The 17,823-nt window shown below is 42.6% G+C and overlaps 1 protein-coding gene across 1 annotated transcript in view; it reads right to left on the bottom strand.

Moving 5' to 3' along the window:
- Nucleotides 1-6,302, bottom strand: part of pc.1.L (pyruvate carboxylase, gene 1 L homeolog) — a gene marked incomplete at its 5' end in the record, with an annotated part of 159,199 nt that extends 152,897 nt beyond the window's left edge. The window contains 1 exon segment of the mRNA NM_001089757.1: nt 6,283-6,302.
- Nucleotides 6,303-17,823: the final 11,521 nt, after the last annotated feature.

Below are 17,823 nucleotides of genomic sequence, written 5' to 3'. Positions count from 1 at the left end.
AAATGCCTACAGCACCACAGACACACCTTTATCTCTACTTTTTCCAAACTGAAGATTTCCATGCATCTAAATCTATTAAACAGTCTAATATATTTCTCTTTTAGTGCTATGTTTACTTATATGATGAAAAGTCAAGCTATAGTAGTTCGCCAGCTTTTATAGCCCTTTCATAGTACTCCAAATACAGAGAAGATGGCATGGGTAAACAAGAAATACTGTACTATGAAAATGTGTGCATATTTAATGCTTTTCATGCAAGGTTATGTACACCTATCCCTGTTATCTTTATGGAATGCATATTTTTTTATTATCCTGCTTCAATAAAGCAACATATTGTACTTTTTGTTTGTTGGACAATAAAGTGGCACTTATGCAGCACTGCCTGCCCATTGTTAGCAACTGACCACCAGCAGTGTTTTACTTACTTACTTGTCTGATTAAATTAGACAGTTCAGATCCCCATCTGTCAACAGCAATTCTACTGGATATCTTTGCATTATCTATATGTACATAGACTTGATGTCTACTCTACGAAAAATAACACTTTACACAGCCATAATCCAGTGTAAGAACAAACTTTAGCCTGATGGCCAGAGCCGGACTGGGAGTAAAAAGCAGCCATGGCAAAAAAATCGAAGCAGCCCACATGTAAACACGCGATGGTTTTAGACTCATCCACACATATATTGGCATAAAACTGCAAAAATGATGTGCATAAAGAGCTGCCTTTCTCGCTTTTGTACGTATTGATTTGTACGTATTGATTGTGTTGTACGTAACTCCATATGTTCTATGCATATAATTCATGTGATTTAGTTGTATAATCACATTTACTTTACAGTGCTACGCAATATGTTGGCGTTATATAAATACATGTTAATAATAATAATAATCTATGTAAAATATTACAGTTATTAATTAACTATTATTATTAGTTACCCCAAGGTTATACCTAGGTGTATATGTGTATATATAGGGCCCACTGGCGAGTAGTTAGACCACTGGAAGTCAGTGACAACTTAGGGTGAGGCTCTATGCATACACACACACATATATATAAATGATTATATATATATATCTCCTGATTTTAAGTTTTCCCTCATTTTACATTGTTGTTTTGTGGTCCCACCTATAGATTATGCATAATATATTTCCCTGATTTTACACCATTTTTTTCTGGTCCCCTGAAAAACATAAAATGGGGGTTCTACTGTGTATATAGTGAATAAAGTACCCCCTCTTGTAAAATATAAGGATATTATAAGTTACCGAGGAGTTTCATGACCATATAAAAACACGAGGCCGAAGGCCGAGTGTTTTTATACAGGTCATGGAACTCCGAGGTAACTTATAATATCCTCATATTTTACAACTGGGGGTACTTTATTTATTATAATACACAAATTTCAGTGAGTCGTGACGGAAATGACATCAGAACTCACCGTTTATAAGGATATAATTTACAAGATATTCATGGCTTTTGTGTATTATAAATGTATATATATATATGCGCACAGAGGGCAGCTCAGGGTTAAGGAAGCTTGCAACTTCTCCTTAAGTTATCCATTCATGCTATCCCGAAAATTCCTTGCATGGAGTACTCAGGTCACAGACAATCATAGGCATTGGAACTAAGGAGGTGCCCTTCACTTAACTGCAGTGTGACCAGCTTTTCCACTAATGCGCACCAAAAACAGCGCCATTATACTTTCTTTAAGAGAGAGAAGAGCCGATAGTTGTGATGTTTAAAATTGCCGATAGCGTTCTGCCTATTTGCATAATGGTGCAAAATGTTAGGCAGTAATAGGCTAACGCGTTTATTATAAAAGGCCTTTTCGGGTCTGGCTCGTTTCACATGCTGAAGATTCTGGCTTTGAGCAGAGGTACTATATGATACACAGACAAACTCTTCTAGTACTCTACATAGAATGTATATATATATATATATATATATATATATATATATATATATATATATATATATATATATATATATATATATATATATATATATATATATATATACACACACACCAAATGTTGCAGTGTATGTCACAGAGAGCCCTTGTGAATGTTTGCAAACTATACTGCAAATGTAGACTCTCCCATAAATCACACGACCTTCGCAGCGGCAGTGGCAGAGCATGTCTATGGCTCAGCTCAGGCTTCTCCCAGTAAATGTCAGTTGGTTACATGGGCAGTTGGGCCGGGAGACAGGAGATAGTGCCGAGTGGGACAGGAGACGGAGCAGGAGAGAGTGGGAGGTGGGGCTGTTGCAGCTGGCAGTTCAGGAGCAGGAGGCAGCAGCGCACTGTAGTTTCCTTGCACAGCGTAACTTGAGTCCCAGGCAGTGAGGGTCGGGGTGATTCCCCCACAAGTTCAGACAACAGGGAGGGACTGGAGTTAGGTATTTGCAGGAGCGGCATGCATGGCTCTCTCTCTGCTCCTTTGCTGCCCCCTCCCTTCCTCCGTCTGCCTTCAGCCCGACCTCTCTCCCTCTGTCTCAGAAGCAGGCAGCTCCGGAACAAGGCTCACATTAAGTGAAAATACGCTACTCACCTCACGTTGCCCAGCCGTTTGTGATAGCCGTTATCACAGCTCCGGCCCATTTGTAAAAAGAATAGAGCAGCCCCTCGGGAATTTGCCCGAAGTGACAGATTGCCAGCCCGGGCCTGCTGATGGCCTTTCTCCTACTTGGCAAGAGTTATCACTTTTACATATTGACAGGCAAACGTATGTTGTTGCACTTTTACAGTGTAGAAGTGAAGGACAGTGCAAGCTGAACAAGAGTTAAAACCCGCAATAAAATACCCAGGACAAATACATTACCTTTATGTCAAAACATAAATCAATACCCACAACACAATGCTGAGCATATTAAATTAAACTACATATAGTAAAAGAGGGCCTATTTTTTTTTTTTTATAATTTTTATATTACCACATGCTAGGGTCCAGCTGCTGGTATTTATGTTTGTGCTACATTTTTAAACATGCTAAATAATGTTGGCATAAACATGGTCTATTTCTCTATGGCCTGCTTAGTACTTGTAAGGGTTAGTTCACCCGAGGAGATTCGGGGAGATTCTGTCGACTAATCGCCTCGTCTTCTGAGCGACAATCTCCCCGAACTGCCTCAGTGTGTTTTCCCATAGGCTATAACGAAAAGTCGCCTGCGCTAAAGCACACGCGGCGATGCATTTTCCATAGTCGCCCGAAGTTGAATCTCCTTGTGTGGCCTAACCCTTAAGGGTGGTGGCACATGGGGAGATTAGTTGCCAGGTGACAAATCTTCGCTTAAGGGTAAGGCCACACGAGGAGATTCAGGGAGATTTTGTCGCCTGGCTACTAATCGCCTCGTCTTTTGAGCAACTATCTCCCTGAACTGCCTCAGCGTTTTTCCCCATAGGTTACAATGAAAAGTCCCCTGCGCTAATGCACACACGGCGATGCGTTTTCAATAGTTGAAAACGCATCGCTGCGTGTGCATTAGCGCAGGCGACTGGTGGTACACCAGCGATTCACATTATTTCCTATGGGAAAGCAGGAGATTAGTTGCCTGCAGAAGCAGAGATTTATCACTGGCAATTTATCTCCTGGTGTGCCATTCGTGGCAGTGACACACCAGGAGATTAATCGCTAGAGATAAATCACTGCTTCTCTGGTTCATTTTCCGAAGTCGCCTCGGGGAAACTTCGGGTGACTTCAGAAAACGAATCGCCGCGCGTGATTAGCGCAGGCATTTTTTCATTTTAGCCTGCGCAGAGTCAGGGAAGGCGTTTGGGGAGATTGCCCGCCGCAAAAACGAAGCGATTAGTCGTCAGGCGACCAAATTTCCCCAAAACGCCCATAGTGGCCTGACCCTTAACAAAATAAAACAAAACAGGCTATGGACAAACAGGCTGTTGTCAGTGGCTGTTTTCAGCCTGCGTATTTGGGCATGATCAGGTTCAAATCAATGGAGCAGGGGCATGGAGCAGATCTGCTTTTCTCAGCCTGCAAAAATACGCAGGCTCACAACAGCTGCTAACAACTGCCTGTGTGCTCATAGCCTTAGGGTAGGGACACACTGGACGATTTGTCGCCAACGTTTTTAGAAAGCAAATCGCTGCGACATATCGCTCGTTTTGTCTCTGAACAAAACCAAATGAAAGACGCCAGCTCCTGTGCCCACAGCGCGTTTGTGAATCGCCTGTAGCTCCAAAATGCACTGAGACCCTTTTCCGAGCGATTTATCAGAAATAGCATGTACTTAGAAAAGCACTGAAATCTCCTAGACACGCACACACATACAGATAAGTAGCAGCAATTGTATTCAAATTACAATGCGAACGCAATGACGCAAGAACGCAAGCACGTAAAGACGCCAGGTTACAGCGGGAAGCACAAACCGTTTCCGGTTTGGGTGGAGCACGTACCGCACAGAGTAATGGGATACAAATCGTTCTGTGCCAATAGTCGCTGTGAATCGTCTGTTCAAAAAAGACGATCGTCTTGTTGCCGCGATTTACTTTTTTAAAACGTTGGCGACAAATCGTCCAGTGTGTCCTTACCCTTATGCAGGTTTTCCTTGGACAGCAAGTATCTTTGCATACACCTGTACCTATGATTAGGGAGCAAGTGCTGGGGAGATCCAATTTTGTAGTAAACATTGTTGGCAATAGTGATGCTATGACAACAAATCTTGTCTTCTGTAGTAGCATCTGGGAGGTCACAAGGTTATCAGTCATGAAATGGCCCAAGGCCATGGGGGGGGCACCCCACGCACAGCACCGCCCCCCAAACATAATTCTATATAATTATAGAAATTTGATTGGCTACTATCATGTAGAGTAAACTAGTCCATCGATACCAGACTTGAGGTTTGATACACAATGCTACAGGTGGTGTTGCCATTCAGTTCTCAGGTAGATCTTGTTCTTGCCTGGTGACAGCTAGAGGTTAAAATATAGTAATACAAGAGGATGGGCTGAACGATATTCTGCCCACAAATCACATATGCTCTCAGATTGATTGGCCCATGGAACAAACCTACAGAGAGCATATGGGGGGCCACACACAGTATGCACAAATGATTATAAGAAGTGGAAGTTAACCCCGTGCCAACTAGGGTTGCCACCTTTTCTGGAAAAAAATACCGGCCTCCCCATGGATCTATCTTTTTTCCTTATTAATAACATTGGGATTGATCATCATTTTTACCGGCCAGGTGGCAACCCTAGTGTCAACGGTGCATGCAAGTTCTGTGTTGGCTAACTAATCCAAAGATACAGATGATGGAGTCTGAGAACTCTGCATCTATATGTCAGGTTCACATATTGGGATGCTTTTCTATATAATAGACTCAGTAGGGATGGAGCAGGATAAAAGGGTGGATGGAGAGCAACGGATGGAGGGTTTAGTTCTCCTTTAATGAATTATATTTATAATGTTTCTAAGTTCCATGAGATTAAGCATATATTAGTTTGTATAACATTTTTATTTTCACAACAGCTCCCTTTTAAACCAAAGAGCATGGCAGGCTTGATTTTAACATTCATGTCAGTTGAAGGGAAAATTTGTGAATTGTGCATCAAGGTGTGACAGTACTAAAAAAGTACTAAAAATATTAGTTTGTATGCCACCACAATTAGTCTTTAGTCATACACACACATAACAATACAGGACAAAAGTAAATACAGATAAGATACTTTCACAGTGTAGCTAAACTTGTGATATCAGAGAAAGAGGATAAAAGGATTGAGAGAACAAGGGCAAAGATAATATGCAAACTATTTAGTTATTCCAACAGGCAACCACTATTCATGCTGGAATGTTACAGCAACTCCACTTATGCTATGATCATAAGTAATGTTCTGTTTCCATGAAAAGAAAGGAAAGGAAAAATGGAAGCCACAAAATGGCAGGGATTAATGCAGACTATTTCCTCATTTGGTATAAAGCACCAAAAAACTGAGTAATGGCTAAATAGGGGGCAACAAAATGAAATTGCTTTCGATTTATTATAATTAAAAGTGATGGGAAACATTTTTGCATTGTCACTGCATACAAAATTAGTGTAACTCATTAATGACAGCCACTAATAATTTAAAAACTTTTTTTGCAAATGTAAATCAAACTAAAAAATACAAGAAGCATCTGAACACTTAAATTGCAGAGACATGGGAAACAAATTAAAAAGGCAATAAAGAAGGATGATAAGATGTGGTAAAGAGGGGCAGAAAAGTGCACTGTAATAAAAAGCCATTGAAATGAAATTAGAATTTAAGAACAAGATACTTACTATGGGCTGACCACTTCAACATACACTTTCAGTATGAAACAAGCGTTCAGACTGCTGGTTTTATACACGTGGAGCAGTCAAACAACAGGTTTCACTACAGACAGATAAGCATCTGTACTTTGTGCCCCAGGGAGAAAAACACAGGGGCAGGGCTCAGCATGCTTGCTTCATAGGAGGTGTGACACTGCACTACTTTCCCTTATCCACGCTTTCTTATTTTCTGTTATTTAGAACTCTTGCCCTAGATAAAACTGTGTAACACGGAACTAAAAAACACCTTTTAAGCATGTTATTAGGTGGGAGAGCAAGGGGTGGTATTTTATGGCCCTACAATGAAGTATAGAGATTTTCTTTTATGTGTGGGTATATACGATAAAGATACCCGATACAACAGTACACTAGGGTAAAACTTTACAGAGACTGGGCAGTTAACATGACATATAAAAATCTAGGGGGGGTGGTTGAAACCCATATGGGGTTTACCTTGACATGGTATGGTGGCTTTTCAACTTTATGATCATAACTTTGTAACTAAAAATCCCTGTTTTGTAAACATATGCATTTATATTGAATTACTTATGAGACAGGGGCCCAGGGAAGTGCATTGTAAGTAGCACTTCCATTATACTTAAATATATTTTGTATTAGCCTTAAGAGTGCTTCCACCACCCCCCTAGATTTTTGTAAGTTCGCCTGAAGCTGTGGCTCAGCTCAGTGTGGTTTTTTAATAGCACCCCATACCCACCCCTTTATACTAATGGTGGTCCTATGCTTTTAAATATGGGCGTTGGTTTGAGCAATCTCTCTCTCTTAAAAGCCCTTGCTGGCGGGGGAGGATTTAGCTTTCAGATTGAAACCAATGCACAACACACATTGTGTACAGGTAATGCTATTATGCAGAGAAGTATCTTTTTATATTGTGACCTGAGTTAAGTAAGTTAGGGACCGCCATATGGGGTTTACCTTGACGTGGTATGGTGGCTTTTCAACTTTATGATCATAACTTTGTAACTAAAAACCCCTGTTTTGTAAACATATGCATTTGCATTTATATTGAATTACTTATGAGACAGGGGCCCAGGGAAGTGCATTGTAAGTAGCACTTCCATTATACTTAAATATATTTTGTATTAGCCTCAAGAGTGCTTCCACCCCCCCCCCTAGATTTTAACATAACATATACCATAAATCACTCCAAACAAACAATTTCAATGTATGAATTTGACTTCTCCAGGCTTTTTTGCTCCTTTAATAACACATTGCTAGAAATGAGTCTCTTCAGGCAGGACAAGCTGTCCCTGAACATTCTGTGCACAATATTGTGTAGTAATTAGTAAGTATGGATATTTATGAAGTTACAGGTTAAATGATCAGCCTTTGATGTTGGATCTTAAGCTAGAGACCTTGGTTCAATTCCCTTAAACTCCTAGTGACCCCAGACACAAGAAGATTCGATTGCCTCCAACTCCTTGTCACTCTGGACAAATCACTTAATCTCCTGGTATCTCTGCATACTTTGTGTGCCTATCATGGCTACATTGATTGCTGTAAATGCACACAATCTCCCACAGGAGAAATAGTAAATACAGTACATACAGTAATTAATGCACCTTGCAAAATGCATGCATATTTAAAGGTGAACTAAAGCACGTTATGTTTTGGGGTTCTGTACCAGCCCAAGGCAACTACAGGCCTTTAATAGTGAAGATCTGTGACCCCAAGGATGCCCACATTAGTTCCCCAATTTAGTTACTAGAGTTTAGGGATTAACTCACAATATATTATATATACAGAATATAAGGGTGGTGGCAGATGGGGAGATTAGTCGACCAGCTACAAATCTTCTCTACTGAGGGCGATTAATCCCCCCGAATCACTTTGGATTTCCGAAGTTGCCCAAAGTTGCCTCTTGAGGAAAATCTGAAGCGTTTTGTATGCCATCCCGCCAGCGATTCTTATTCTTGCTGGCGGGAAGGCATTTCAGGGAGATTAGTCGCCCGCAATAGAGAAGATTTGTTGATGGGCGACTAATGTCCCCGTCTGCCACCACCCTAAAGGTCACAAAATAAAGATGGTTTATAATCTTTGATTTGTAATTTATTCAGAAACCAGCATTACAATTTAATAATTATCCATGTAGCACCAGTTTCTATGACAGACATACCACATTTTCTGCAAAAACTACTAATCTTAGTTCTCAACAGCTGCCCAGAGCACATTTAAAATGTGCAGTGCAACCGACAGTCCTAATAAGACCCAAGATGGTAATCTCCCCGTCTGCCACACCCTTATATTCTGTATATACAATATATTGTGAGTTAATCCCTAAACTCTGGTAACTGAGTTCGGCAAATAATGTGGGCATCCTTGGGGGGCACAGATCTTCACTACTAAAGGCCTGTAGTTGACTTGGGCTAGTACAGAACCCCAAAACATAATGTGCAGCATGTGTACCCTACTTCTTTGTCAAATTCACCACTAAACCTTCAGGCTGGTGCAATCAGGTCAGTATATTAAATATGGACATTTGTAGAGTTTTGTTTCATTTTTTTTTTTTATCTGAACATTCACTGCATGCAGCACTTATGCTTACAAAGGGGAACAAATGTATAGGTAATATTTAGACACCTGCAAAAAAAAAATTTAGACCTTGCATGCTACATCGATATGCGTCTCATGCTGGTGCAGTATTTTGCAGGTATCTAACATGCACCTTTTTTAAGTTTTTCGTAAATGCTTAAAATGCATTTGAAAGCACCCAAACATCCTGTCTTGTATAACATCCTTGTCAAGTTTCATTCATTTAGTATGACAATCATGCCATTTGATCTGCCCTCACCTCCTATTAGGGATGTATGCCCAATTTGGCCACCCATGCGCTGGGCCAAATTGAGCTGGCCTGATCACAGCAAACTGGCACTGGACATATTGTCTGACTAGAAGGTTGTGAGGACAATGCATGAACTGTACAACCATCCAGCAAAAAGTCATTATTGATTACAATGTGCAAGTTGCATGCAGTTTCGCATCTTCAGGGCAATGCAACCTACCAAGAGACGTTCTACAAGAAGGGCACAATCTTTTTATTTTAAAAATTGTTCCAAATCAGGTGTGGAGTCGAGTCACTGTATTAATGCTGGTAAAAGAGGCATCACATTCAGACATTTGTAAGACTTGTTTTGCACTACAGCCTATGTAGGGATCGTGCTGCCACAAGGCCATTATAAAGAAAGGAGGCAGTGCTGCTTCTACAGCTTAGTATCCCTACCATAACAGCAAGTATTATTGAGCTGGGGGCAAGCAGATAAAAGTCAATGGGGCTCATTTATCAACACTGGGCAAATTTGCCCATGGGCAGCAACCCATGGCAACCAATCAGATTGCTGCATTCATTGTACTGCTTGCAACTGGCTTTAAAAAGCTAATCACTGATTGGTTGCTATAGGTAACTGCCCGTGGGCAAATTTGCCCAGTGTTGATAAATGAGCCCCAATATGTCAGCATGGCTTCTGTCACACTAAAACAATAGTTTCCTACCTCAGTAAATGCTATACATTCCACTGCTATGACATGTGATGTCTTAGGTACAAAATGTTTTAGCTGGTTTTTCAGAACTGTAGTTCTGCAACAGCTATTTTTATATTTCAATAAAAAGAAAATCACATCTATACCATATCTGCCTTGTATATTTGCTTCATGCCTGTTGATCTCCAATAGCGCACTGCTCTTCAAAACTTTAATATTTGCATATCATCAATGAATCGAGACAGTAAAACATAAAATGATGGCAGAATCAACTGGTGAGGTTGATTTATCGAATTGCAAGTTCGAACTCTGGCAAGTCTTAAGTCTTGCTCACATACTTGGGCTAGGAGCAAAAAAACCGAAAAAACAAAAGTTGATTGAAATTTAAAATTGCATTGTTCCATACTTTAACAAGGCTGTAGAATCTTGACTGATTAATAAATCCAAAAAGTGAACATCAGTCTGTGTGAAAGTATGGGATATACTTCCCGGTGATATTATATTCAAGTTTGAATTTTTCCACTTCAGGACCGTTTTCTAGATTTAGCAATCATTTTATTCCTGAAACTTTCTTAAACTGTGGGAGAAAACCCATCTCAGGACATTATCACCCCCCCCCCCCCCAGTACTATGTATGTTAATGTGCAAACAATTGTACAGTACCTTTAGCAGAATAAAATTTACAACCCTTGAAAAAAAAAAATTCCACACTTGCAGGGTAAAGCCTACGTGTAAGTTACTTGTTTTGTTTAAGAAATTACTAACTCAAAAACATGCTCTGATCAAAAAAAAGCTTTCTTCCCCCTCCAGGAATCTGACTTTTTAAAACAGTTTAACCTCTGTACACTTTGATCTTTGGACATACATGGAACAAAGGACTGAAACTAGTACCTGACCAAAACAGGCAGTGCAGAATCTCAGGCTTAACCAGCAGAACTAGAGATATGACTAGCTGAATGGAATACAAAACAGATGTGAACATAAAGTACTTTCCTAAAAAACACATTCACAAACATTATGTCAAATTACATTGTTTGACCCAGAGAACTGTGTCAACACAAGGGATCACTGCATTTGAAAACAGGTCTAACTGGCAATTGATAACTGCTCATTACACAAATTTTCTGTACATATTTAAAATACGGTGCAGAAAAAATTTAATAGAATGGATAAAGGATTTACACAGTACAAAGTTTGAGGAGTTTTCATGTCTTGTTACATGTTTTTTTATAGAGATTGAGTAAAAAAGGTTTTTTGTGTGAACGGTTATCGTTACTCCTTATGCATGATCTTGTGTTTGCAGAGCATGCACAATATCATGCATGTACTTCCACAAAGCAGCTGTTGGAAAAACGACCCATTCTGCCATGTGTGCAAACAGCAAGTGCCCAGACTATAACACACATGAAGTGATGCCCCCACGTGCCATAAGCCTTAGTTTGACCTGTCATATATGCCAGTGTTTAACACCTTATCTAAATGCCTTTGTCTGTTGCATTGGAATGCCACTATTTATTTGTCATTATTTGCCCACCCTGAACACATATTCTAATTACAAGGTACCTTGAGTCTGACAGCAACTGACTCAATCTTTTAATCAAGGAGTCTGTTCCTGGCAAACAATAAGGACCACTCTAAACCTGCAAACCTGTACTGTACAGTGACTCAACTTCCACAATGTCCTTACAGTCTGTCTGAGATGTGAACAGGAGAACAATACAAGGTCTACAGTCTGAAAGAGTATGAAAAATGCAGGGGCCAGTTAATCTCAGTACTGATACTTTGTAAAGCTTACACAAGGTACTCAGTCACAGCAGCCAGACAAATGTGGGGGCCACACAAGGTATAACCAGAGGCCGCCATATATAATAAGTCATTATGCTTGTCCAGGTGCAGATTAGGTGACAAATGCATTCTGCCGATTGGTCGCTAGAGACGATTGACCTGTATCAAACTCTGAACTTTTTCGAACATAACCTCCTTAAACCTTTAATGAAAGATATGGCAAACATGAGCTAATATAAGGGCTAAGCAAGATAGAAGACATGAAAAGAGGACACAGGCAGCAGCCTTAGTGTGAGATGTGGCATGCAGAGCACCGCACTCTACAGCCTCCCCCACCAAGGGAATAGCTGCAAGGCCCAGCATTTGTACAGGAACTTTTCTCCTCATTCCTGACCTGCAGGTTACACAAGCCTAAGTAGTGACAGTAGTGGAGAGCCAGGTGACCCAGAGGTGGATATGTCAGCCCAGTGACCCGCACCAGTAGTATATATGACTACAATGAAACCCTGGAAATTTTATTAGGGGGGTGTTTAACTTTGTACCTCTTACACTCTCCTCCACGAAATTTAGGTTGTCCCGACATACACAAAATTGATATTCTCAACCATTTTTTCTTCTGGTACGGTCTATCCATTTGTCTGTGGAGTCTTGGGTCAGTATCGACTTATATTGACACTTGAGGAAACATCCTCCTTGTGACATTTGCTCCATTATACATTTAGTCACAAGTAGGGATGTAGCGAACGTCGGAAAAAAAGTTCGCGAACATATTCGCGAACTTGCGCAAAAACGCGAGCGGTTCGCGAACGGTTCGCGAACCCCATAGACTTCAATGGGAAGGCGAACTTTAACATCTAAAAAAAAAATTTCTGGCCAGAAAAATGATTTTAAAGTTGTTTAAAGGGTGCAACGACCTGGACAGTGGCATGCCAGAGGGGGATCAAGGGCAAAAATGTATCTGAAAAATCTGCCTGTGTGTGCTTGGAAGAGATAGTGTAGGGGGAGAGCTGTTAGTGATTTCAGGGACAGATGATAGTAAGTTTGCTGGCTAGTAATCTGCTTGATACTGCTCTGTATTGGAGGGACAGAAGTCTGCAGGGATTTGAGGGACATTTTAGCTTAGGTAGCTTTGCTGGCTAGTAATCTACTGTTCTCTTTAAACAACTGCCATACGTTGACCTTGTAGGCATTGTTTGCCCAGTTTTTTTGGACGCAGCCACTGAAGCACAGTTGCCAGAAAAAATATGCCATATAAATGCTGAAAATAGTCATTTTTCGCCATACGTTGACCTTGTAGACATTGTTTGCCCAGTTTTTTTTGGTTGCAGCCACTGAAGCACAGTTGCCAGAAAAAATATGCCATATAAATGCTGAAAATAGTCATTTTTTGCCATACGTTGACCTTGTAGGCATTGTTTGCCCAGTTTTTTTGGTCGCAGCCACTGAAGCACAGTTGCCAGAAAAAATATGCCATATAAATGCTGAAAATAGTCATTTTTCGCCATACGTTGACCTTGTAGGCATTGTTTGCCCAGTTTTTTTGGTCGCAGCCACTGAAGCACAGTTGCCAGAAAAAATATGCCATATAAATGCTGAAAATAGTCATTTTTCGCCATACGTTGACCTTGTAGACATTGTTTGCCCAGTTTTTTTGGGTCGCAGCCACTGAAGCACAGTTGCCAGAAAAAATATGCCATATAAATGCTGAAAATAGTCATTTTTTGCCATACGTTGACTCAACGTATATGGCAAAAAATGACTATTTTCAGCATTTATATGGCATATTTTTTCTGGCCTCTGTGCTTCAGTGTCTGCGGCCAAAAAAACTGGGCAAACAATGCCTACAAGGTCAACGTCGTTGACCTTGTAGGCATTGTTTGCCCAGTTTTTTTGGCCGCAGCCACTGAAGCACAGAGGCCAGAAAAAATATGCCATATAAATGCTGAAAATAGTCATTTTTTTGGTCGCAGCCACTGAAGCACAGTTGCCAGAAAAATTATGCCATATAAATGCTGAAAATATGCATTTTTTTGGTTGCAGCCACTGAAGCACAGAGGCCAGAAAAATTATGCCATATAAATGCTGAAAATATAAATTTTTTTGGTTGCAGCCACTGAAGCACAGAGGCCAGAAAAATTATGCCATATAAATGCTGAAAATATGCATTTTTTTGGTTGCAGCCACTGAAGCACAGAGGCCAGAAAAATTATGCCATATAAATGCAGAAAATATGCATTTTTTTGGACGCAGCCACTGAAGCACAGTTGCCAGAAAAAATATGCCATATAAATGCTGAAAATAGTCATTTTTTGCCATACGTTGACCTTGTAGACATTGTTTGCCCAGTTTTTTTGGTTGCAGCCACTGAAGCACAGAGGCCAGAAAAAATTAAACCAGTAGGGTTTGCACCCTAGTTTGTAACGGTGGCGGAGGGAGGAGGAGGACGCTAAAGGACAGCTGTGTGTGGAGTCATGAGGCTTGAAGAGAAGGACAGCTGCATAGAAGTCAGAACAAGTCTTCCGGCGTGCAGTAACCCTCCGAGATCCACCCCTCATTCATTTTAATAAAGGTCAGGTAATCGACACTTTTGTGACCTAGGCAAGTTCTCTTCTCAGTTACAATCCCTCCTGCTGCACTGAAGGTCCTTTCTGAGAGCACACTTGAGGCTGGGCAAGACAAGAGGTTCATGGCAAATTGTGACAGCTCTGGCCACAGATCAAGCCTGCGCACCCAGTAGTCCAGGGGTTCATCGCTCCTCAGAGTGTCGATATCTGCAGTTAATGCCAGGTAGTCCGCTACCTGCCGGTCGAGGCGTTCTTTGAGGGTGGATCCAGAAGGGTTGTGGCGCTGCCTTGGACAGAAAAACATTTGCATGTCTGACGTTACAGACTGGCCAAAGGGCTTTGTCCTTGCAGGTGTGCTCGTGGCAGGATTACTGGCACCTCTGCCCCTGGAATGTTGATGAGTTCCTGAAGTGACATCACCCTTAAAAGCATTGTACAACATGTTTTGCAGGCTGGTTTGTAAATGCCGCATCTTTTCGGACTTGTGGTATGTTGGTAACATTTCTGACACTTTATGCTTGTACCGAGGGTCTAGTAGCGTTGCGACCCAGTACAGGTCCTTCTCCTTAAGCCTCTTGATACGGGGGTCCTTCAACAGGCATGACAGCATGAAAGACCCCATTCTCACAAGGTTGGATGCAGAGCTATCCATCTCCGCTTCCTCATTATCAAGGACTGCATCATCCACGGTCTCCTCCCCCAGCCACGTACAAGACCAGGGGTCCCCAAAAGGTCACCACTAGCCCCCTGGGAAGCCTGCTCCTGTTGGTCCTCCTCCTCCTCCTCCACAAAGCCACCTTCCTCCTCTGACTCCACTTCTGGCACCTCTCCCTGCGTTGCAGCAGGTGCCTGGGTTCGTTCTGGTGATTCCGACCAGAAATCGTGCGCTTCCAGCTCCTCGTCACGCTGGTCTACAGCCTCATCTGTCACTCGTCGCACGGCACGCTCCAGGAATAAAGCGAAGGGTATTAGGTCGCTGATGGTGCCTTCGGTGCGACTGACCATATTTGTCACCTCTTCAAAAGGTCGCATGAGCCTGCAGGCATCGCGCATAAGCACCCAGTAACGGGGGAAAAAAATCCCCAGCTGTGCAGATCCAGTCCTACCACCCAGTTCAAAAAGGTACTCGTTGACGGCCCTTTGTTGTTGCAGCAGACGTTCCAACATAAGGAGCGTTGAATTCCAGCGAGTCTGGCTGTCAGAAATCAAACGCCTGACTGGCATGTTGTAGCGCTGCTGAATGTCAGCAAGGCGTGCCATGGCTGTGTAGGAACGTCTGAAATGGGCCGACACCTTTCTGGACTGGGTGAGAACGTCCTGGAATCCTGGGTACTTGGAGACAAAACGTTGGACTATTAAATTTAACACATGTGCCATGCAGGGCACATGTGTTAAATTGCCTAGTCTCAACGCTGCCAACAGATTGCTTCCATTGTCACACACCACTTTTCCGATCTGCAGTTGGTGTGGGGTCAGCCACCGATCGGCCTGTGACTGCAGAGATGACAGGAGTACAGATCCGGTATGGTTTTTGCTTTCCAGGCACGTCATCCCCAAGACAGCGTGACAACGGCGTACCTGGCACGTCGAATAGCCTAGGGGGAGCTGGGGGTGCACAGGTGTGGAGGAGGAGAAGGAGGACCCAGCAGCAGAGTAAGAAGAAGAAGAAGACGAGGTAGAGAGCGATGGAGGAGTAGAGGTGGTGGCAGAACCGCGTGCAATCCGTGGCGGTGACACCAACTCCACTGTTGTTGTTGAGCTACCCATTCCCTGCTTCCCAGCCATTACCAAGTTCACCCAGTGGGCAGTGTAGGTGACATACCTGCCCTGACCATGCTTGGAGGACCATGCGTCAGTAGTCATATGGACCTTTGGCCCAACACTAAGTGACAGAGATGCGGTAACTTGGCTCTGCACATGTTGGTACAGGTGTGGTATTCCCTTTTTAGAAAAAAAAATTGCGGCTGGGTACCTTCCACTGCGGTGTCCCAATTGCTACAAATTTGCGGAAGGCCTCAGAGTCCACCAGCTGGTATGGTAAAAGCTGGCGGGCTAAGAGTGCAGACAAGCCAGCTGTCAGACGCCGGGCAAGGGGGTGACAGTCAGACATTGGCTTCTTACGCTCAAACATGGCCTTCACAGAAACTTGGCTGGTGGCAGATGACTGGGAATGGGAACAGGTGGTCAAGGTGGAAGGCGGAGTGGAGGGTGGTTCAGACGGGTCAAGGAGAGCAGAGGTAGAGCAGTAAGATGCTGGACCAGAAGGAGTGTGGCTTTTAGTTTGCCTGTTGCCTTTGAGGTGTTGCTCCCAAAGTGCTTTGTGCTTGCCGCTCATGTGCCTTCGCATAGAAGTTGTACCTATGTGGCTGTTGGGCTTACCAAGGCTCAGTTTCTGACTGCACTCATTGCAAATTACAATGCTTTTGTCAGAGGCACACACATTAAAAAAATCCCACACTGCTGACTTTTTGGAAGTGTGCGATCTGGCGGTAACAGTAGAAGTTGGCGGCATTGGCGGCAATGGCGGGTGCGTTGGCCGGCTGAACACAGGTGCCGATACATGTTGTTGCCCTACTGATCCCTGCGGGCTGTCCTCCCTGCTTCTTCTAAGTCTTATTCTCCTACTGCCTCTCTGACTCTCCGTCTCTCCATCTGAACTACCCTCCTCTTGCTCTCTTCTACTAGGCACCCACAAAACATCAATCTCCTCATCATCATTCTCCTCAGATGCATCAATTTCTTCTGACACATCACAGAAGGAAGCAGCAGCGGGGACCTCCTCCTCATCACTCATTATGTCCATCTCTGTCGTGTTCTCTGCCAGAATTAAATCTGGTGTAAGGTCCTCATCTCCTTCATCTTCTTCTGGCAATAATGGTTGCGCATTACTCAGTTCAAGAAACTCATGGGAAAATAACTCCTCTGACCCCAGTGAAGAAGGGGCACCGGTGGTGGAGGAAGTGTTACGTGGGGTGGCCATAGCAGTGGAGGATGAGGAGGATGTTGTGGTAAAGTTAGAAACGGTAGAGGATGGGGTGTGCTGTGTAAGCCAGTCAACTACCTCTTCAGCATTTTGGGAGTTCAGGGTCATTGGCTTTTTAAAACTGGGCAATTTGCTAGGGCCACAGGATTGCATAGCAGCACGGCCCCTAGCACGGCCTCTGCGTGGCGGCCTGCCTTTGCCTGGCATTATTTTTTAAAAAACAACAACAACAACAAAAACTCAGTTGGTTTTTCTGGAAACGATAATACACACAGCTAGATGGCGGGTTGAAGAAAACAGTGTGCAAATAATGCCTACAAGGTCAACGTATACACTACTACAGCGGTGGATACGGATTACGTAAAATATATTATGGCTGCTTGAAAAAAGTCACTCCGGTGTTTTTTCTGGAGACGGTAATATTATGGATATTTAGACAGAATGTGAACAAGGTCACACAGCTAGATGGCGGGTTGAAGAAAACACTGTGCAAATAATGCCTACAAGGTCAACGTATACACTACTACAGCGGTGGATACGGATTACGTAAAATATATTATGGCTGCTTGAAAAAAGTCACTCCGGTGTTTTTTCTGGAGACGGTAATATTATGGATATTTAGACAGAATGTGAACAAGGTCACACAGCTAGATGGCGGGTTGAAGAAAACACTGTGCAAATAAT

The sequence above is a fragment of the Xenopus laevis genome, chromosome 4L, assembly GCF_017654675.1.
Source record: "Xenopus laevis strain J_2021 chromosome 4L, Xenopus_laevis_v10.1, whole genome shotgun sequence".
NCBI classification, from domain to species: Eukaryota; Metazoa; Chordata; class Amphibia; order Anura; family Pipidae; genus Xenopus; species Xenopus laevis.
Note: the sequence above shows the minus strand (reverse complement) of the source record. Positions and strands in the feature narration are given on the sequence as shown.